Source organism: Leuresthes tenuis, unplaced genomic scaffold, assembly GCF_036924035.1.
Source record: "Leuresthes tenuis unplaced genomic scaffold, fLeuTen1.0.hap1 SCAF_19, whole genome shotgun sequence".
NCBI lineage: Eukaryota > Metazoa > Chordata > Actinopteri > Atheriniformes > Atherinopsidae > Leuresthes > Leuresthes tenuis.
The window spans coordinates 29999825-30021865 of record NW_027325373.1 but is presented as its reverse complement, the minus strand read 5'-3'; the positions used below and the strand labels follow the sequence as shown (position 1 = coordinate 30021865).

The 22041-nt window shown below is 43.3% G+C and overlaps 1 protein-coding gene across 1 annotated transcript in view; it reads right to left on the bottom strand.

Moving 5' to 3' along the window:
- Window positions 1-1898, bottom strand: part of tln1 (talin 1) — a 96990-nt gene extending 95092 nt beyond the window's left edge. Inside the window, exon 1 of the mRNA XM_072372305.1 lies at window positions 1743-1898. The gene's annotated coding sequence lies outside the window, so the exon portion shown is untranslated. The remainder of the gene's footprint in view (window positions 1-1742) is intronic.
- Window positions 1899-22041: the final 20143 nt, after the last annotated feature.

Sequence of the window (22041 nt, the reverse complement as noted above, 5' to 3'; positions counted from 1 at the left end):
AGTAAAATCTATGAATCAGTGCACTATCACAGTCAGCAAGGTTGACATGTGGTTCAAGATTCATTGGCACAAAACTGATATCATATTAACAAATTATTTTCATCTTAGCTATGACGGCTAAAGCTCTTTTACTTTGGATCTTTGAGATTCAAACTTAAAGACAACAACCCGGTGGCTAAACAAAAGCAGCAAGCAAATCACTTTTGCAATCACTTTTAAAAACTCTGTCAGTAGTTGTAAACGCCACTGAGCCCTACAAAGTGCATTCTCAGACACCTACCGTCAAAACTGGTGATACTAAGACATGGAGTTCAGGGATAACAAGTCCAACTCTGATCTGGGGAAAATTGTGACTTTAAGGTGAAACACTTCATCTGTAACATAATTTAAGAACATAAATCAGAATGTGTTCTAATGTAAACATCTCATAAGGTTAGTCTCTGACATGGAGCAACCATTTACTCATTTTACTCCAGCTAGCTAACATCTGGTGTGGTTAGCTTCACATCAGAGAGTCTGACCATGTGCCCAGAAACACTGTCTTAAAGTTTAACATAATAACAACTGACACCAAGAGCTTTTTTATTATTCCTAGGCATTAGAATAAACAACGTAATAAAAGTGTGTTACATAAACACTCATTTGAAATGTCAGGAAGTAGTAGCATTGTAAAAGCGATTTTCAACACCCATTCCTATTTATCATTACATAACCCCTCAGTCATCAAAGACTGAGTTTGAAATGTTACCCACTGCTACTGACAACTACTCCTGCCTCAATGCCAACAGGGTCAGACACTTATTATCCCTGCCCCAGTATCTGCTCATCTCAAACAGCAAAAAAGAGCTGAAAAAAGACTAGATAGAAATATGATCACTGATATAAACCGAATTTAAGTATTTTATGTTAATTAAAATGGTAGCAATTTACATAGGGTTTGACTTCCAACTTCTGTAGTGTGAATTATTTAATGGACAAAGTTATAATCAAGATCCATAACTTGAAGGAAGTCAGTCATAACACTGCAGTTTATACCAAGTGCTGCTATCACATCTGCATCATTCAAAACTGACTTGTAGCCTATCAAGCATCTAATTAATCGGACGTAAACATCGATACAAATTCCTTTACCCTGTTGTACACACGCTCAGTGCTGGAATTTCTGCCCTGAGGCTACATTTCTTTCGTGCTGTGCGTGGTATAACACGCCCAACAGTAAGTTCCGAGCAGCCTACACAATAAGGGTTAGAAGCTGAACTTCTGCTGTAGGTCATAAAAGGAACAGTCAAAGTTAGAGGCGGTCTCATGACAAGACCCTCTTTAAAATACGGAACTCACAGAGCAACACTTTCATCATATTCCAGAACGAACACGCATACAAATCCACACAGATACAGATATATCTCAGCATACCAGACCTCCTTCGGCAAACTTGAACAGAGTATTTCAAATACAGACCGAAATACCTTCAGCTCAGTGTGTGTGTGCGTGCGCGCGTGTGCGCGCGCCCATGTATGTGGGGTGTGAGGCGGGGGGGGCTTCACTGTCTATGTGGCGTGCGTTACTTAGGAGTTGATTTGCTTTTGTGTGCTTCAGTCTGCATCTTAACATAGCCTACACGACAGTCTGTTGTCTGTAAATTAGTTGGCCTACTACCGCGTTTTCTCCCACATTCATGCGACGCCAGCGACTTCTTACTACAGACCTTGAAACTTGTCAAAGTTAGAAACATTCTATCTGACCTGCACCCGCGAATCCAATCCCGTAGACGAGTCTTCGAACGATGAATTCAGAAAAGTTATTGTGTTTAAGTTATTCCCCTTTAGAAGTCTAGTTTTCGACAAGGGGAAAGGCCAAAAACGACTTTTTGTCCGCTCCCCTCCCTATCCGTTCTGAGCAGTGGTGCTGCTTTAAACCCCACCCTGCCCGCGTGCGTCGACGTACAGTGGGGCGGTGTCGCACTCCTTTTGCCGCAAGCGTTTTTTTCTACAAACAGCTTCAGTTTAAGTTAAATATATTGCGACCACAGTATGGATATAAACTAAAGAGACCTATTGTCATTTATATTGTTCTCGTTGTTCACCAGCGTTTGAGCGCGAGACTCGCGAAATTAACACGTCACACAGTCATTTTCTCATAAACTGATAGAACAGTTCGTAGCTGATAACGTTGTAGAGCACAAAGACTGACAGGTCACATACAGGGCAAAAAACTACTGTGCTTTCTCAACGAGCTTATTTGTCACCAGTCAAATTGGGAAATGTTTCAATGTGCGCTTCCCAAACTAATCTTGTCGTTGTATTTTGCAGCGTCTATCATTCCTGTTCTGTTTGGTGCGGGGAAGGGAAGCGTGTGTAATAGTTACTATGGTAACACAATGTCGTGTCACTGTTCTGTGCAACTTTCTTTCCTTTGTCAACTTGTGGTCATCGTTATCTGAGCTTATTATATTTTTATTGCAGTTTTAACACTAAGATGACTTTGAACCCAGTACAGAGTACAGCGGATGTCAACCCTCAAATTTAAAAATTGTTTAACAAGGGTTAAACATCCAAATCACATACAGATGTTTTTAAGGTTATTTCATTAGGCCTAGATTAATTGTCCAATTTTGACCTTGTTGAAGTAGCTTGTAACTTTCAACCATTTTAGGCAGCTTAATATTCATATAAAATAATTTCAAATATTCAATAGTTTTTTTCCTAAGCTTCTAATAGTCAATTTAAATCTAGGTACACCCAGAAATTTAGCCTTCGATTCCTGAGGCACTATTGGATTTCACAGGATCCTCAGTCTGACTATTCTGTACTTGTCACAGCCACAGCTGTGACACCTGGTCCGTAACTCACCTGTGTTCCATCTTCCCTTGATTGCCCCGTTAGTTTAAATACCTGGTCTTCTCCGCCTTTCTTTGCTCGTGTGTTAATGTATTTGTTATGCCTGTTTGGTTCACGACCTGGATCCTGACCCTTGATGTTTTGTGGATTATTTTCAGTTCTTGGATTACCTTGGTTTTTTGTTCCGGTTCTGCAGGCCGACTTCCCTGCTCACCAGGCCAGGTTTTTCCTCTGTGTGAGATTTTCTGTTAACTAATAAACTTTTGTTTGAACTAAGAGTTCTTGTCCTCCTGACTCTGTGACCGCACCGGGGCCCGCACTTCATTACGGTGTGACAGAACACACGAGCCAAATGGACCCCGCGGATCCAGAGTCGGTTCACCAGGCGCTGACCGCCCAGGGCTCTTTATTGGGACAGCATGCCCAGGACCTCAAGGACATTATGGAGGCGTTGGGGTCCTTGACTTCTAGCGTCGCCTCCCTCTCTCAGAGACTGGAACTGTGTGCTGCTTATCCGCCACCTGTCGCGGTTCTGCCATCAACGCCCCCTCTTCCTGAGCCCCATCTCCCGACGCCGGAGCGTTATGGTGGGGACGTGGGAGCCTGTGGACGTTTCCTCCTCCAGTGCGCTCTGGTGTTTGAGTTGCAGCCTCGGATGTACCGGGAGGACCGCGCCAAGGTGGCGTATATCACCAGCCTCCTCTCCGGACGGGCTGCACAGTGGGCGCTGGCTACGTGGGAGGGCAACCCCCAGCTCTGCTCCTCCTACCGGCGGTTCGTGGCGGAGATGAGAGGGGTCTTCGACCATCCTGTTCGTGGTAAAGAGGCGGGAAACCGACTGCTCTCACTGCGCCAAGGCTCCAGGTCAGTAGCCGACCACGCGATTGAGTTCTCCACACTGGCGACGGAGAGCGGCTGGGATAAGGCTGCGTTGATGGGAATATTTCTTCGCTCCCTGAATGACAATTTGAGGGATGAGCTGGCGGCTCGGGATGAGTCAGAATCCTTGGCCGATTTAATAGACCTTGCGAGGCGGTTGGACAACCGCGTGCGAGAGAGACGCCGGGAGCGTGACCGGAGCTGCATCGCTTCCGCCTGTACCCCGTTGTTTGGCCCTGCCTCTGGCCAACAGGTGGAGGTGTCCACTCCAGCAGGTGCTCACACTCCTGTTGTCCTGCCCCCTCCTGAACCCATGCAGCTTGGACGGGCCAGATTGACTCCGACGGAGCGTCAACGGAGACTTCAGGCGAGGCTTTGTTTTTATTGCGGCCAACCCGGCCACGTTCGAGAGAACTACCCCAATCTGCCAAAAGCCTAGGCTCACCTGAGGAGGGGGGGACCCAGGTGAGCCAAGATTCAAGTTGTTTGCCTTCCACACGTACTCGGTTGTCTGCCGTTTTGTGACTCTAAGGAGGTGGCTATGAATCCGTTTGTGGATTCTGGGGCAGATGAGAATTTTATTTCCGCAGATTTTGTTAAACTACATAATATTCCTGTTGTGTCACTTACAGCACCTCGTAAGGTAAATGCTCTAGACGGTAGGTTGTTGTCGGTAATTACTCACCAGACTGTTCCTTTATCTTTACTTATCTCTGGTAACCACCATGAGCTTATCAGTTTTTTTGTTATGCCTGCTCCTCATACTCCTGTGGTTTTAGGTCTCCCCTGGCTTAGGCTGCACAATCCCAACATTGACTGGACACAGAGCACAATCATTAGCTGGAGTGTAGCATGCCACAATAATTGTCTTAGATCTGCTGTTCCAGCCTTGAGTCCTCCTGCCATAGTTCCTTCCGTCTCTCCTGATCTTTCTGGGGTTCCTCCTTGTTATCATAACTTGGCTGAGGTATTTAGCAAACATCAAGCTCTCTCTCTCCCACCACACCGTCCCTATGACTGCCACATAGACTTACTGCCTGGGTCTCCTCTCCCCTCCAGCCGCCCTTACAACCTCTCCCGTCCCGAGAGAGAGACCATGGAGAGGTACATACAGGAGTCATTGGCAGCAGGTATCATTCGCCCCTCTTCCTCCCCTGTAGGTGCTGGGTTTTTTTTTGTGTCTAAGAAAGACAAGACCTTGCGCCCCTGCATTGACTATCGTGGTCTGAACGCTATCACTGTCAAAAATAAATATCCCCTGCCACTATTGGATTCAGCTTTTCACTCCCTTCATCAAGCCACTGTCTTCTCCAAACTAGATCTTCGGAATGCATACCATCTTGTCCGTATTCGTGAGGGGGATGAGTGGAAAACGGCGTTCAACACACCTCTTGGCCATTTTGAGTACTTGGTCATGCCTTTTGGGTTAACTAATGCACCGGCAGTTTTTCAATCCTTAGTTAATGATGTACTCCGTGACATGCTCAACCGTTTTGTTTTTGTTTATCTGGACGACATTTTAGTTTTTTCTAGCACACTGGAGGAACATAGCAAGCACGTCAGATTAGTTCTCCAAAGATTGCTTGAGAACAGATTATTTGTCAAGGCTGAGAAATGCGAGTTTCATGTCCAGTCAGTCTCTTTTTTGGGCTTTTTCATTGAAAGAGGTCAGATTCGCTCTGATCCAGCCAAGGTAAGGGCGGTGGTTGAGTGGCCAGCACCTGAGAACCGCAAGCAACTTCAGCGTTTCCTTGGTTTTGCTAATTTTTACCGGCGCTTTATTATGAATTTTAGTAAGGTGGCTGCTCCACTCACCCAACTTACCTCCACCTCCAGCCCTTTTACCTGGACCTCTGAAGCTGCCCAGGCATTCTCAAGACTTAAAGAGCTGTTTTCCTCTGCGCCTGTTCTCATCCACCCTGATGCCTCTAAGCAGTTTGTAGTGGAGGTGGATGCCTCTGACAGTGGTGTGGGAGCCGTGCTTTCGCAGGTCTCACAACAGAAGTTGCATCCGTGTGCGTATTTTTCTCGCCGGCTGTCTCCGGCTGAGCGCAACTATGACGTGGGTAACCGGGAGCTTTTAGCAGTCGTTCTGGCATTAGAGGAGTGGAGACACTGGCTGGAGGGAGCAGAAATTCCATTTGTGGTTTGGACGGACCATAAGAACTTGGCCTACCTTCAGCAAGCCAAACGTCTCAATTCTCGACAGGCCAGATGGGCACTTTTTTTAGGCAGATTTAATTTTACACTCTCTTATAGACCTGGTTCCCGTAATTTAAAGCCTGATGCCCTTTCCCGTCAGACAGACAACCATTGACTGATCCTTCTGAGCCTGTGCTCCCTCCAAGCTGTTTTGTGGGAGCGGTCCATTGGGAGGTTGAGCAGCAGGTTAAGAGGGCCCTTTCCCGTTGTCCCCGTCCAGAGATCGGACCACCTAACTCTTTGTTCGTTCCCGAGAACGTTAGGTCTCAGGTGCTGCAGTGGGGGCACTCCTCCAGATTGGCCTGCCATCCTGGGGCTGCACGCACACTTGAGCTCATTCGACAGCGGTTCTGGTGGCCCACGCTGGTCCGTGACACCAATCAGTTTGTGGCAGCGTGCTCTGTCTGTGCCCGAGGGAAGGCCTCGCACCAACGGCCCGCTGGCTTGCTGAACCCTCTCCCCATTCCCTCAAGGCCGTGGTCTCACATCGCGGTGGATTTTGTCTCTGGTCTGCCTCCTTCTGCAGGTAACTCTGTCATCCTCACTATTGTCGATCGTTTTTCTAAGGCTGTGCATTTTGTACCACTGTCGAAGCTCCCTTCTGCTCTGGAGACTGCTGAGCTCTTGGTTCATCATGTTTTTCGTCTCCATGGTATCCCCATGGACATCGTTTCTGATCGGGGACCCCAGTTTGCTTCCCAGGTTTGGCGAGCGTTCTGTGGCGCATTGGGGGCGAAGGTTAGTCTATCGTCTGGGTACCATCCTCAGTCGAACGGCCAGACAGAACGGGCCAACCAGGACCTGGAGGCCGCTTTAAGATGTGTGTGTGCACGTAACCCATCCTCCTGGAGTGTTCAGCTACCGTGGGTGGAGTACGCTCATAACAGTCTCTCCACATCTGCTACTGGTATGTCGCCATTCATGGTAATGTATGGTTTTCAACCCCCTTTGTTCCCTTCCCAGGAGGATGATGTGTCCGTCCCTTCTGTTCAGGAACACTTGCGACGTGTTCGCAGAGTGTGGCTGGAGGCTCGGGCTGCGTTAGTTAGGTCCGCTGCCCGGAACCGACTGTTGGCGGACCGTCGGCGTTCGCCCGCTCCTGATTATCAGCCTGGGCAGATGGTGTGGTTATCCACCAGGGACCTGCCTTTGCAGGTAGATTCCCGTAAGCTGGCCCCTCGTTTCATTGGTCCTTTTCCAGTGGTCAGAATTATTAATCCCTCGGCTGTGCGCCTTAAGCTCCCAGACTCCCTTAAGGTACACCCCACGTTTCATGTGTCCCTCTTAAAGCCAGTCACCTCTTGTGCACTTGGTCCTCCAGCTGAACCTCCTCCTCCCCCCCTGGTCGTGGATGGCCATCCTGCTTTCTCAGTTGATCGGATTCTGGATGTCAGACGTCGTGGCAGGGGTTTCCAGTATTTGGTTGACTGGGAGGGTTATGGGCCAGAGGAGCGTTCTTGGGTTCCACGTCGGTTTATTCTGGACCATGCCCTCATCACCGACTTCTACAGAACCCACCCTAACAAGCCTGGTGGGCCGCCTAAAGGCGGTCGTCGGAGGGGGGGTACTGTCACAGCCACAGCTGTGACACCTGGTCCGTAACTCACCTGTGTTCCATCTTCCCTTGATTGCCCCGTTAGTTTAAATACCTGGTCTTCTCCGCCTTTCTTTGCTCGTGTGTTAATGTATTTGTTATGCCTGTTTGGTTCACGACCTGGATCCTGACCCTTGATGTTTTGTGGATTATTTTCAGTTCTTGGATTACCTTGGTTTTTTGTTCCGGTTCTGCAGGCCGACTTCCCTGCTCACCAGGCCAGGTTTTTCCTCTGTGTGAGATTTTCTGTTAACTAATAAACTTTTGTTTGAACTAAGAGTTCTTGTCCTCCTGACTCTGTGACCGCACCGGGGCCCGCACTTCATTACGGTGTGACAGTACTGGTGCAGATGGCTGGTTCTTGACCTAATCCAAGAGGTTAGGGCAAATAAAAATACTGATATATTTACTCCCCTATTTTAAAACACAACCAGACACCCATGCAACTGGTTGTTTTTCTAAGTAGGACTGAGCAAAGCTAAAACTAGAATCAGCCCACCTTTAAAGGAACACTGTTGTCATCTGTAAGGAGATGAAACATGGGCCCTTTCTTGGGGGAATAGCCCCAGTCAATACGTATTTCATAAATAACACACACTTATTGCACTTACAACAAAAGTTATTTTAACTTAGTTAAGTGACTGGGGAAGGATTAAACAATACACACGCATGCACATACTGATGATATGAATATACATACACACGTACACACACTGATGATATGAATACGTGTACACACACACACACATAAACGTATACACATAGCTGAACTTTGGTGGCCAAAACTAATGTCTAGATTTACTATGAGATATACAAATAAAGACTTCACAATTATAATATAGTTTTGAGAAATACAAGACGGTCCTTCTTTCCTGACATTATCACTAAGAACAATAACATTGCACAATCCTTGTTTGATGCTGTGGACAGATGAACAAATTCTCGTGCACCATTACCCTGTGACTTTTTATCTACCACAGCCTGCAATGGCTTTGCCACGTTTTTCACAGTCAAACTCTTTACCTTAGACAAGTAATCAATGCCTCTATTATGGCAACTAGAAATGCAATATCCTACTTTATGCAAAAGTAATCAATATGACCTTGAAAACATTATAAAGCATCTTGGACCCTCAACTTGCTGTTTGGACATTTCACCAACAATCTATTTCTAAATGTTTACAGTGGCTTAACTTCAGACCTCTTGGATATTGTTAATACATCTGTTCTTTCAGTTGTTTTTCCACAGCCTCTAAAAACTAAAGTCATCAAGCCACTATTGGGATATAATAATAATAATAATAACTTTAATTTAAATAGCGCCTTTCAAAGGACCCAAGGTCGCTTTACAAAAAACATAAACAAAGAACATGGTCGCAAGATACCACAGACAGGATGAAGGGAATTACTGGTTGAAAGCCATGTTGAAAAGATGAGTTTTGAGGGTGGTTCTGTAAGTGTCAAGAGACGGGGCATTGTGTATATCATGGGGGAGAGAGTTCCAGAGGGTGGGTGCGGCAAAACTGAAGGCCCAATCCCCAAAGGTGCGGAGTCGGGAGCGCGGAATGGAGAGCAGGTCAGAGTCCGGAATTTGGTGTGGAGATGGAGGAGGTCAGACAGGTACTGGGGGGCCAGGCCATGGAGGGACTTGTAAGTGAGGTGTAGGATTTTATATTTTATACAGAACTTGACTGGAAGCCTGTGGGGGTGATGTGCTGGACCCTGGCAGCTGAGTTCTGGATGTACTGGAGCCTGTCCAGGGTTTTGTTGGGAACCCCGAACAGGATACCATTGCAGTAGTCTAAACGGGAGGTGTTGAAGGAGTGAATGAGTTTTTCTGCCACAGAATCGGAGAGTGATGATCGGAGTCTGGCAATTTTTTTTAGATGGAAGAAGGCAGATTTGGTGAGGGCTTTGATGTAAGACTGGAATGAGAGGGTGGAGTCGAGGAGCACTCCCAGGTTGCGGACCTCTGGGGATGGAGAGATGGTGGAACCGTCGATGGTCAGGAGAAAATTTCCAACCTTACTGAGTAGGATTTTGGGGGCTACCACCATGAGCTCTATTTTATTGCTGTTTATTTTGAGTAGATTTGATGATGTCCAGATTTTTATTTCAAGGAGGCAATTGACCAGAAACTGAGGGGGGAGGTGGGCAGAGGGTTTTGTGCTAATGTAATGCTGGGTGTTGTCAGCATGTGAATGAAAGTTGAGATTATGGCGGCGGATGAGTTCGCCAAGCGGGAGCATGTATATGTTGAACAGAAGGGGTCCAAGCACTGAGCCGTTGGGGACACTGTGGGTGACAAATTGTTCCCGGTATGATGGAGTATATGGTATATGTGGGACCTTGGACATGTTGTGTGATGTTGAAGCAGTCCGGGAGTGACAGAAATTTAGTGGCAAAAGTGCAGGTGCTGGAGTAGACGTGGATGTTAGAGTCACCTAGCAGTAATGTGGATAGAGATCTGGAGCAAATTGAAGTGAGGAGCTCAAACATGAAAGTGGTGTAGGCTGAGGTGGAGGTTTTTGGGAGGCAGTAAATTAGGATAACCTGGAGCTGTGAGTGACCAGCCAAGGAGAAGGCGATGGACTCAAATGAGGTGTTACGTAACACCTATTTACTATAACCTGTATAACTACTTGGACTTCTCATAAATAGAAAAGTACAGGCAGATATCAAACCTTTTACATCTGACATTTTACAGTTAGGGTTCCGTCCACTCCACAGCAACACTCTTGTTAAAGTAACAAATGACATTCAGTTACTGGATCTCAGTTCTGCAATTGTTACAGTTGATCACAACATATTGCTCCACAGAATGGAAAACTGGGTGGTACCTTCTGACATGGCACTAAACTGGTTTGAATCCTAATTAAAAGACATAGACTACTTTGGGTCTATAGGTACTCACACATCTCAGCAGACAAAGATGGCATGTGGAGTTCTTCAGGGTTAAATTCTGGGGCCTCTTTTATACATAATTATAATCACTTACAAAGACTCAACCTTATGTGCTCTTAAAGAAATAAACAACTGAATAATCCAGAGGTTCCTTCAGGGAAACAAAGATGAAGATGTCATTGTCTTTGGAGCCAGTGAATGGTTAAATATCTGTGCTCAACTTACGTCTGTAATTTTGAAAACCACAAACCAAGCCAGATATCTGAGTGTGGTTATGGACTTAGAACAGTCATACCAAGTCTGTTATAAAGTCAGCCAAGTATCACCTGAAGAATATTTCAAGGATTGAAGGATTTATGTGTCAGGGTGATTTAGTAAAGCTGCTCAATGAAATCATTCTTGATTACAACAACAGTGTTTCTACTGGTATGCCTAAAAGATGGATCAGGCAGCTGCAGCTGATTCAGAACACTGTTGCTCTAGTCCTCTCCAAGTCCAGAAAAGTGGATCAAATCACTGCAATCCTGAAGTCTCTACACTGGCTCGCCGTCTTGTAAAGGTGCTGATTTTAAATACAGCTACTGGTGTACAAAGCTTTAAATTATTTGGGGACAAAGTTATTCTCAGATCTTCTGGGACATTATGACCCTTAAAGACATCTCACGTCTTCAGGAAGAGGTTTGCTTGTGTCTGCTGAGTTAACACTAAACATGGAAAAACTGACTCCAGTTTTTATTTACTATATACATGGAACAAACTCCCAGATAACTGCTAGTCTTCGTTACATCCATGTATTATGTCACTTAGAACAAATAACCACTCAAGGGATGCCACCAGGAATCACACCAAACTGCAGCCGCTAGAGGTTCCATCATAGAATCTACACAAAACAGTATTCAACTTAGTAGTCCTAGGCATATACCACTACCCAATTCAAAGAAATATGTGTTTTCATTAGTTTGTTTCTCTTCAACTGGGGGATTATTAGGTAGACCTACGTACTAAATCCTTCCTCAAATCCAAAAATGTCTATACTTCTAAACAAGTATCCCTATCCTGCCATATCAAATGCACGGGACAACAGTATGCCCAAATCATGAAAAGTAACTGCTGAGGTTGATTCATTATTTGCACTTTAGGAGTTCATTGCTGTTGCTCTGCAGTAACCTATTCTGCTAGAGAGCAAGTTACACAAAAAAAGCCCAAAAACTGTTGAACCACCCTTACCTAATAGAATAACTAGGGAGTGGTTTATACTGCCACATAGAGGAGAGTCATCAGAATCCACTTCCGATTTTCAGAAAGTTTAATTCCAACAGAACCACACGTAGACACAGCTAGCCTTGGATCTGATGTTTCAAGCCAGTTATTTTTTAATGTCACTCATAGAGGAGTCTGCTGCCAAACACTACAAGCTAATTCTGCAAGAGACACTGATTCATAATCTGTCAATCTGAGCTTATTTTCTCCCATAAACTTACTACATGATTTTAATTTTGCACTGTTTGGCAGAGAGATGGGTTCTGTCCTTCATTGTGTTCTCATGAAATCAGAGTTTGTGACTTATTTCTTACTCAGTTACTGTAAATGGACTGTACCTATATAGCCTAGCTGATCGCTTGTGCTTTCACACATGCCACATTCACTCATACAACATGTGTTAGTCCATACAGGCTACAGTGCTTTCTTCTACATATTCATACACCAATGGATGCATCGGAAGGTAACGTGGGGTTCAATGCCCTTGCCTCTTGCTAAGGATGCTTTGATATGTGGCCCGGAGAAGCCGGGAGTCAAACCACCAATCTTCCGATTGGTAGGAAATCTTCCTCCTGAGCTACAGCCACCCCAACTGTCTGTCGTGCTGATCGAAAGCTTACCAATTCAGAGCCAGTGATGAATTAGAAAGTTAAACAATTGTTTTGCAGATTCACCTGCTAATCCTTGACTACACTTAATAGTGTTAAGGTTTGGTCTTTAGGCAGGATGCACAGAAGAGTGAGAGAAGCAGATAAAGCAAGTAAAAATGGTTTATTTACAATATACTTCCAGAAAGCAAAGATAGGATGAGATTTCACTTGATGATAAGACTTCGGTTTTCTCAGAGGAGATGTTTGGTAGAAATAGTTCATGTAGATCTGTAGAGCTAAGAATTTCCATGATGGTTAGGTACTGACTGGTAAGTGGTTGAGTAAAGACTTGAACTGACCTTCCCTGTGGTGTGGTTGTCTCAGATGGTTTCCTGATGGGTAGTAAGTCTTGGCAGTGCAAAGTGGCTTTCCAGTAGAGAACCGCTTGGCAAAATGGTGACTGATCCGGTGCAGACTTCCTTGAAGGTAGACAAGGGCTTGGCCAGTGTTGAACCACTTGGGAGAACAAATGATCTGGCAAGAACAAGTGAGAAGACTGAGTCTTTTAAGGATCCACAAACATCCAAACACCCACAGGGAGAGAAACATGGACAAAAACACTCTCTAACCATGAACCCTGATAAAATGTTTTGATGTTTGACCTAATTGTTTTGGGTCAGGTCCAGGTTTAACCAAATATTTTCCATCGTTGACCGTTTTTTTTAAAACGGTGACAGAAAAATCTGAAGGCCATCTGTCATTTTGACAGATTGCAATTCACACCCCTGACCACTTGGTGGCGAGTGAGTATATGAGCTATTGTCTCTCTTGATGTATGACCTCGATGAGGCAGGGGTGGACAGCCCGCGTTGGAAGGGGGATGAGGAACAGCTGTGGGGTGCGGAAGGATAGTTTGGTGGAGTGCGGTAAATTCAAAAACAACACGAGAGGAAAAAAGTGAAATAAGGAGTGTTTAACATCATCACTAGAGTATAGAAGGTAGGTAGAAAAGTAACTTACGGAGAGTAGAGTGGGGGATATCGGCCGACGGCCTGTACAGGTCCGGTAGCGATATCCTAGCGCTACCGGACCTGTAAGCGGGTGTAAAATGGAGGGGGATAAAGAGAGCTGTAACAATACGGAGATGAGTGAAGAGGAGTTTGAGATTGATAAAGAGGGTGGTGAGTGGGAGCAAGTAGGGAGAGGAGGAAGGGGTAAAGGGGAAAGTGGGAGAAAGAGAAAGAAAGAAGATAAAGATAGCGTAGAAGACACGGAGAGTGAGGGACAGGAAGATGAGGAAAGGAATAGGAAGAAGGGAAACCTTAATGTTGTAGTGAGATTTGAAGGTGAAGGGGGAGTTAAAAAAATGGATCCATTAAAAATTACAAAAATAATCAGAACACAAGTAGGGGAAGTCAAATACGCTAAAGTGTTAGGAGATGGAAACTTGCTAATCGGGTGTAACACAGATACACAAGTGGAAAAAGCTCGGAAAATGGTGAGTGTAGGAAAAATGAAAGTTACAAAAACGGTGAGAGTTGGAGAGCAGAGACGTTTTGGATGTAAGGGAGTGATAACAGGGGTTCCCCTTGGAATCAGTATGAAAGTTGTAATAGAAAACATGAGAGTAAGAAATACGACAGTTAAAGATGTTAAAAGAATGACAAGAGGGCCTGAGAAAAAAGAATCAGAAACAGTGGTTATAGAATTCGATGCAAAAACTATCCCAAAAGAAATTTATTTTGGATTTGTAAAGTATAGTGTTAGAGAATTTGTCCCAAAACCAATGAGGTGCTTTAACTGTCAAGAGTACGGACATATTGCTAGCAGGTGCACAGGGAAAAGAAGGTGTGCAAGGTGTGGAGGGGATCATGAATATGGGAAATGTGGGACAGGTGTGAAACCAAAATGCTGTAACTGTGGAGGAGAACATAGTGTAGCATACTGGGGATGTGAGGTTATGAAGAAAGAGATAACAGTGCAGCGGATGAAAGTGAATGAGAAAATATCGTATGCTGAAGCTGCCAGGAGAGCGGGAAAGGAGGATGATAAGCAGAAGCATAGAGAGAAACAAGTGGTGACGGATGTTGGGCAAGAAATTGAAAAGAAAATGGTGGAGGAGAAAAAAAGATTGGTGACATTTGTAGCAGGGGTCATAAATGCGACTGCAGATGTTAAATCTAAAACAGAAAGAATACAGATCATAGTCAAAGCAGCAGTACATCATCTGGGTATGAGAGGGATACGATGGGAAGAAGTGAGAGACGAGTTAAGTGTTCAGGCCAGTCAAGATTCATCATGTATTGGATAGTATTAATAATAATGATAATCCTTCAATGGAATGCAAGAAGTCTAATTGCTAAAGGTCAGGAATTTAAACAATTCATATATAGTCAGCAGGAAAAACCAGACATATTGTGCATACAGGAATCATGGTTAAAACCAAATTTAGATTTTATTATCACAGGATACATGGCAGTCAGAGGGGACAGGGAAGAAGGCGTAGGAGGTGGGTGTGTCACGTTCGTTAAAGAGGGCATTCCTTACAGGGTTATCGATATTGGAGTTGAGATGGAGACTATTATAATAGAAATATGGATAGGGAAGAGAAAGTTGGCAATAATAAATTTTTATAACCCATGCAGGAAGTTGGATATAAAGAAACTGGAAGAAATGGGGGGCAAGAGCAATGGAAATACAGTGTGGTGTGGAGATTTTAATGCTCATAATACATTGTGGGGGAGTGAGAAAAATGACAGTAATGGAGAAATAGTAGAAGAAATGTTAGATGGACAGAATCTGGTTTGTGTGAATGATGGAAGAGGGACAAGGATAGATGTAAATACTGGGAAGGAGTCGGCTATAGACCTGACAATAGTGACGAATGTATTAGCACCACTGTGTGACTGGAATGTGTATCAAAAAGGGACCATAGGAAGTGATCACTACCCTATATATAATAAAATAAATATAGCGACAGTGCACGACACAGAGAGAGTAGGGGGAAGATGGATCTTAGAAAAAGCGAATTGGATAGAGTTTACAAAGGAAAGTGAAAAAAATCTGGATCGGGTTAATGATAATGTGGAGGTGGAAATGATGGAGAGGGACATAAAGCAGGGGATCATATCAGCAGCAGACAGATGTATACCTAAAAGTTCAGGGAGAAAGAAAAACAAGTTAGTACCATGGTGGGATGAAAAATGTAAACAAGCAATAAAAAGTAGAAATAAAGCGTTTAAATTAGTTAAAAGGTACCATAACTTTCAACACATGATTCAATATAAGCAAGCACAAGCAATGGTAAGGAAAACAATAAGACAAGCAAAGAGGTCGTATTGGAGGAAATTTTGTGGATCGATTGGGAGCAAAACTAAGATAGGAGAAGTATGGGGAATGTTGAGGAAAATGGGTGGGGATAGGAAGGATTGGACTTATCCAGTCCTGAGTTCTGGAGAGGAAGTGGCTATAACTAATAAAGAAAAGGCGGAATTAATGGTTAAAACTTTTGTTGCGGTGCACAGTTCAAATAATTTAACTGAGGAGGGAAGAAATGGAAGGAAGAAAAAGAGAGACGAAAACAGGGAGGTGTTAATAAGAAAAGAAAGTAGAGAAAACGAAATAGATGTACCATTTACAATTAGAGAAATGAAACGAGCAATAGAGAATACAAGAAGGAGTGCGCCAGGCAAAGATGGGATATGTTACACTATGATCAAACATTTAAGTGAGGGGGGATTAACAAAGATATTAACATTATTCAATAAAGTCTGGAAAGAGGGGAAAGTACCACGAAGTTGGAAGGAGGCAATAATAGTGCCAATTAGGAAGTCGGGGAAAGATCATAGTAAGACAATAAATTACAGGCCCATAGCACTAACATCCCATATAGGTAAGATAATGGAAAGAATGATAAATGAAAGAATGATGTATTATATAGAAATAAGGGGATTGGTAACTAGACATCAGAGTGGGTTTAGAAGAGGTCGGAGCACTATTGATCCAGTAGTATGCATTGAAGATGATATAAGAAAAGCACAAGTAAATGGAGAAACAGTGGCAGCAGTGTTTTTTGATGTGGAAAAGGCATATGACATGTTGTGGAGAGAGGGATTGCTAATTAAAATGCATCGAATGGGAATTGAGGGAAACATGTTTAACTGGACTATGGATTTTTTAAATGAAAGAGTTATACAAGTTAAAATAGGGTCGGAGGTGTCAGAGAGCTATGTGGTAGAGAATGGCACACCGCAGGGGAGTGTGATAAGTCCAACGCTATTTACAATAATGATAAACGATATATTCGACAGTATACCAGCAGGAATGGGAAGATCTTTGTTTGCAGATGATGGGGCATTATGGAAGAGGGGAGGCAACATAGATCACATAGTTAAGAAACTACAGGAAGGGATAGATCAAGTGGAGAAATGGGGAGAAGAGTGGGGTTTTAAATTTTCAGTGGAGAAAAGTAAAGTAATGTTCTTCTCAAAAAAGAAAATTAGTGAAAATACAAAGTTAAACTTGTACAGAAAGAACTTAGAGAGAGTAAGCAGCTTTCGATTCTTAGGAATGATAATGGATTCTAGATTAACATGGAGGGAGCATGTGAAGGGAATTGTAGAGAGAAGTAAGAAAGTATTGAATATTATGAGGTGTTTGGCCGGATTAGAGTGGGGTGCGGATTTTACAGCATTAAAATATATATGCATAGCATTAATAAGGTCTAGAATAGATTACGGTTGTGTGGGATATGGATCGGCAGCAAAATCAGTACTCTCGCAAATAGATATAATTCAAGCCAGAGCATTAAGAACTTGTCTCGGAGCAATAAAAACAGCACCAATATGTTCACTACAGGTTGAAGCAGGAGAAATGCCACTAGGGCTCAGAAGAAAACAGCTAATAGCCAACTACTGGATAAATTTAAAAGGACACAAAGAAGAACATCCAGCAAAGAGAGTTCTGGAGATGTGCTGGGAAAAGGGGAAGGAGGAAAAAACGAGTTTTGGGTGGGTCAGTGAGGGTTTAGCAGAACAACTAAAAATACAACATGTGGAATTCAGCCCAACAGTTCTTTGGACAACAATACCAAAATGGATGCTACAAGAAACAAATGTAGACTTAAACATGTGGAACATCAAGGAAAGAAATAAAACAGCAGATCTAGTGCAGGAATTTTATAACTATGTGGAGGAAAAATATAGAGAATATGTGTATATATATACAGATGGGTCCAAAGAACAGGCAACAGGAGTAACAGCAGCAGCAATGGTGGTTCCCATTTATAATAAGACAATTTCAAAAAGAACATCAGATCATTTAAGTATATATGCAGTAGAATTATGTGCAATATTGATAGCAATTGAATGGATGGAGGGGGTGAGGGATAGGAGAATAGTTATATGTAGCGATTCATTTTCATCACTCTTAAGTATTAAAAGCGGAACAGCAAAAACACATCAGGAAATTTTATATGAAATACAGTTAAAAACATCCAGGTTAATGCAACAGGGGAGGGAAATAGTGTTCATGTGGGTACCAGCTCATGTAGGAATAAATGGAAATGAAAAAGCAGACAAAGCTGCTAAGGATGCAGTAAAGAAAGAGGTGGTGGAAATTAAAGTAAAATTATCAAAAACAGAAGGGAAAAGTTTAGTATGGAAAGAAATAAACAATCAGTGGAATCAATATTGGAAGAATCAGGAAAAAGGAAGACATTTATATAAATTACAAAGTATAGTAGGCGAGGCAGGGTGTTATGGACAGAACAGAACAAGTAATTATTAGCAGGATAAGAATAGGTCATTGTAAACTGAATAATACACTTAAGATAATGGGGAAACATCCAACTGGGCAGTGTAGCTGTGGGGAGAAAGAAACAGTGGAACATGTGTTGATAGCATGTCCCAGATTTATCTAAATCACTCGATGAAGGAATCCACAACACCCCTGTATTCCTCCTCTTTCCCCTCAGTGACACAGCCCACAACTGCGGAGTCGTCCGAAAACTTCTGCAGGTGGCTGGACTCAGAATGGAACTGAAAGTCAGAGGTGTACAGGGTGAACAGAAAAGGGGAGAGAATAGTTCCCTGTGGGGCCCCTGTGCCGCTGACCACAGTGTCAGACACATAGTCCTGGAGTCTGGCATACTGTGGATGACCCGTCAGATCGCCTGTAATCCAGGAAACCAGAGGGGTTCCACTTGCATTGCCGTCAGCTTACTCCCCAGCAGGGCAGGCCGGATGGTGCTGAACGCACTGGAGAAATAAAAAAAACATGATTCTCACAGCGCTTCCCGGTTTGTCCAGGTGGGTACAGGCACGGTGGAGCAGAAAGATGATGGCGTCCTCCACTCCAAGTCTCAGCTGGTAGGCAAACTGAAGAGGATTCAGTGATGAGCTGACCTGGAGCTGAAGAGGTGATAGGACAAGCCTCTCCAGGGACTTCATCAGGTGGGACGTCAGTGCCACTGGTCTGTAGCCATTGGAGGTGCTGGGATGAGCCGTCTTTGGTACTGGAACCAGGCAGGATGTCTTCCACAGCACAGGGACCCTCTCCAGACTCAGGCTCAGGTTGAAGATGCACTGAAGGACTCCACTCAGCTGGGCTGCACGTGTTTTGAGGACCCCCGGGCTGACACCATTGGGACCTGCTGCCTTGCCTGGGCGGAGTCTGCACAGCTCCATCCTCACCTGCTCAGCTGTGCAGGTCTGTGTGTTGTGTGTGTTGATGGGGAAGCGGGGAGGTGATGATGGTGGGAGAGAAAGCACAGGTATGGTGTAGTCAGGGAGGAACGATGGGGGAGGGGGGTATAGACTTAAGACGTGCTGTATGAGTGTGTGTGAATGAGTGAATGTGGCATGTAGTGTTAGAAGCGTTTTGAGTGGTCAGTTAGACTAGAAAAGCGTTATACAGGTACAGTCCATTTAATAGCTTTCCCAATCTCCTTAGGTTAAGTTAACTTTATTCGGTTATTAACAATAATAACTTCTTCTAGCTTTTCTGAAGTAACAGTTGAGTAAACTATGACGAACGTAACTTAAGTAATTTGTGAGTGAAGTTAACTTGGGAGCATGAACTAAAGGGGGCAATGACATGGCTACATCAGTTGGGAGAGAAGAAGTAACGGTTATGCACGTGGCCTGGGATAAGGCAACTTAGAACTTGAAGCATACAGGCACCAACTTGCAAATCGGATAAGATAATGGTCATTGTGTACCCCTTGAAGAACAGGTAAGCAAATAACATGATTTTTTTTGTGTGTTTGCTAGGAAAGGATTTTGTATGTATAAAAGTTGTTTAGGTGTATGATGAAGGGATTTGAATTCCTACTGTTTTTCATGGCTTGGTGTCAGAAAAATAGCCTAGAATTACACGAGTGGGAGCAACCACTAGGGCACTATCACTCATATCTCAGTCCGGTCTCTGGTACTCCTCTGTAGGCTGGACAGTGACTATGATGCCACAGTAACCCAACCGACCATTGTCAGAGTTAGATTTGCATTGACTGAGCCAGTAACTCCAAGGAAGATGGGTAGTCATAGAAAAAAGTTAACTAACACGGGTTTTCTTTTTTTTCGGGGTTTTCAAAGTAGACAGTGTTTTAGCTCCTAATGTTTGAGTGGTTAATATAATTATTTAGACTGTATTCTTTTTGATTTACAATAATGTGATCACTTACGTGGTCAAGATGATTGTTTAAATTGTAATTTTGGTGTTGAATGGTATATTTAATAATGATATGGTCACTACATGGCTATTATAGTTTATTTATATTTTCTACTGCTCCTAAATGAGTAGAGAGGCAATGCTGCTTTGGAAATTACTTTAAGAGCTTCGTATGAATGCCTGTAAATATCAAACACAAGTATTTTCCTTTAGTGCTTTATAGTGTGCACGTGTCCTGACTATGTGTCTGATTTACAAACTATAGCATTGTGAGTTTGTATCATAACACTTTTAATGAAAGTTTGCAGCATTTTGATTTCTGCACTGAACCCTTCTTTTTCAACATAGACACTAGAGGTGAGATGCCAGTAGTACATATGTGACGCCTACAAATGTGTATGGTCAGAAATTTTTGGTATGAAAAGGCAAGCCAATTTAATGTGTTTCGTAAAGAGAGTGTAGGTCTCTAATTCCACCACAAGAGGGAGTATTACCTCGCGTGACCGCCTGTTGTGGTACTCTGCGTCAGACTGACTTTCCTCAGATAGCTACCAGCCTGCCATGGAGAATGCGCAGAATGACTTCTGTCTCTTCTTTTCCTGTGAAAACAGGGCATTTTATCTTCTGTGACCAGGTGACTCAACCTGACGCCTGTAACACATACACTATATTGCCAAAAGTATTCACTCTCCCATCTAAATAATTAAATTCATGTGTTCCAATCACTTCCATGACCACAGGTGTATATTTTTTAAGTTACTTTAACTCAAATGCAAGTTAAATTCACTAATTCAGTATTTGTAAGTGCAGCATATTTTTTTCTAGGCCACTTTTTTTTAAGGCAATCGGTTTGCATGCTTTTTCTAAGTAACTAATTGGATTTTACAGTGTCCAGCCCTCTATGATTTGTTATTTTAAAGGGAACAGGGTACAGCTTTGTCTATGTTTACACTAACCTTGTGTGTTATAGTTGTATGAAAAGGCTCAAAACAAAGCCAGGTCTGCCTGGCTGAACATTATGCTTTTCTCATGTCTACAGATAACCCAAACTCCAAGAACCTTGACAATGCAGTGAGTTATGATAGTTGCACAGTGAAAGTTACAATATAGTATTTAGCATTAGGATACTGACAATAAAACGTATTTTGAGAACATAGCTTTTCTCAAAATACTGTATCAACAAATGTGTTTATAAAAATGTGTATTCCTCTCATTTGACCAAATAATCTGTGCAGATGTCTGTCATGCACATAAGTCTTGGACTGTCTGAGTTTTTTTCAATACATGTAACTACTTATTCACAAATGTACATCAATCAGCCACAATATTAAAACCACTGACAGGAGAAGTGAGTATTGCTTCCCACCCTTGTTACCATCCAGTCTTCTGCTGACGCTTTGCGGTAAGATGTATTGCGTATTGCCTATTGCCTATTACCTTGCTTGCGTTCTGTGGAATTTATTGCTCCTCTTGGACTATTAATAATTACTCAATTTCTCCATATAAGTTACACATTTTTGTATAGTTAACTCTATCGTGTACTTGTTCTATTCTAACACTCACTCCTACAGATCTTTGGTGTTTATTTGCTCTTTTTAGCGGTGTGTCTGGTTTTCTAGCTTAGCATGGCTGTCAATTCTCTCCCTCTATCTCCTGCTTTCACCTGCTCCGTGTGTCAGATGTTTAGTTACTTTTACAGTTTATGACAATGCCAAAATGAGTGAGCTAGAGAAGTAGGTGATAGTCTGCATCTATCACAGGTAGAGTCTACCCCTGGGAACATTTTCAAGAGTTTAACTTTAGAAAAATGAAGGCGTGGCAGCACCCTGAACTGAATAAGACCATGCCGAACACAGATTGAGACTGTTTGGACCTCCTCTAAGGCCTTTCTCCACTGCTCCGCGGCTACAGCCATCCCCAGGTCCCCCTCCCATGCAGATCTTAGAGTCTCCAAAGAACGATTTTGCAGGTTTAACAGGAAATTATAAAGATAGGATATTGCACCCCGTCGGGAAGGCTCAAAGGAAAACAGGGTTTCTATGGGCAACTCATCAGAGAGATTGGGAAAAGAGGGAGTATTAGCTTTAATATAACTACAAACCTGGAAG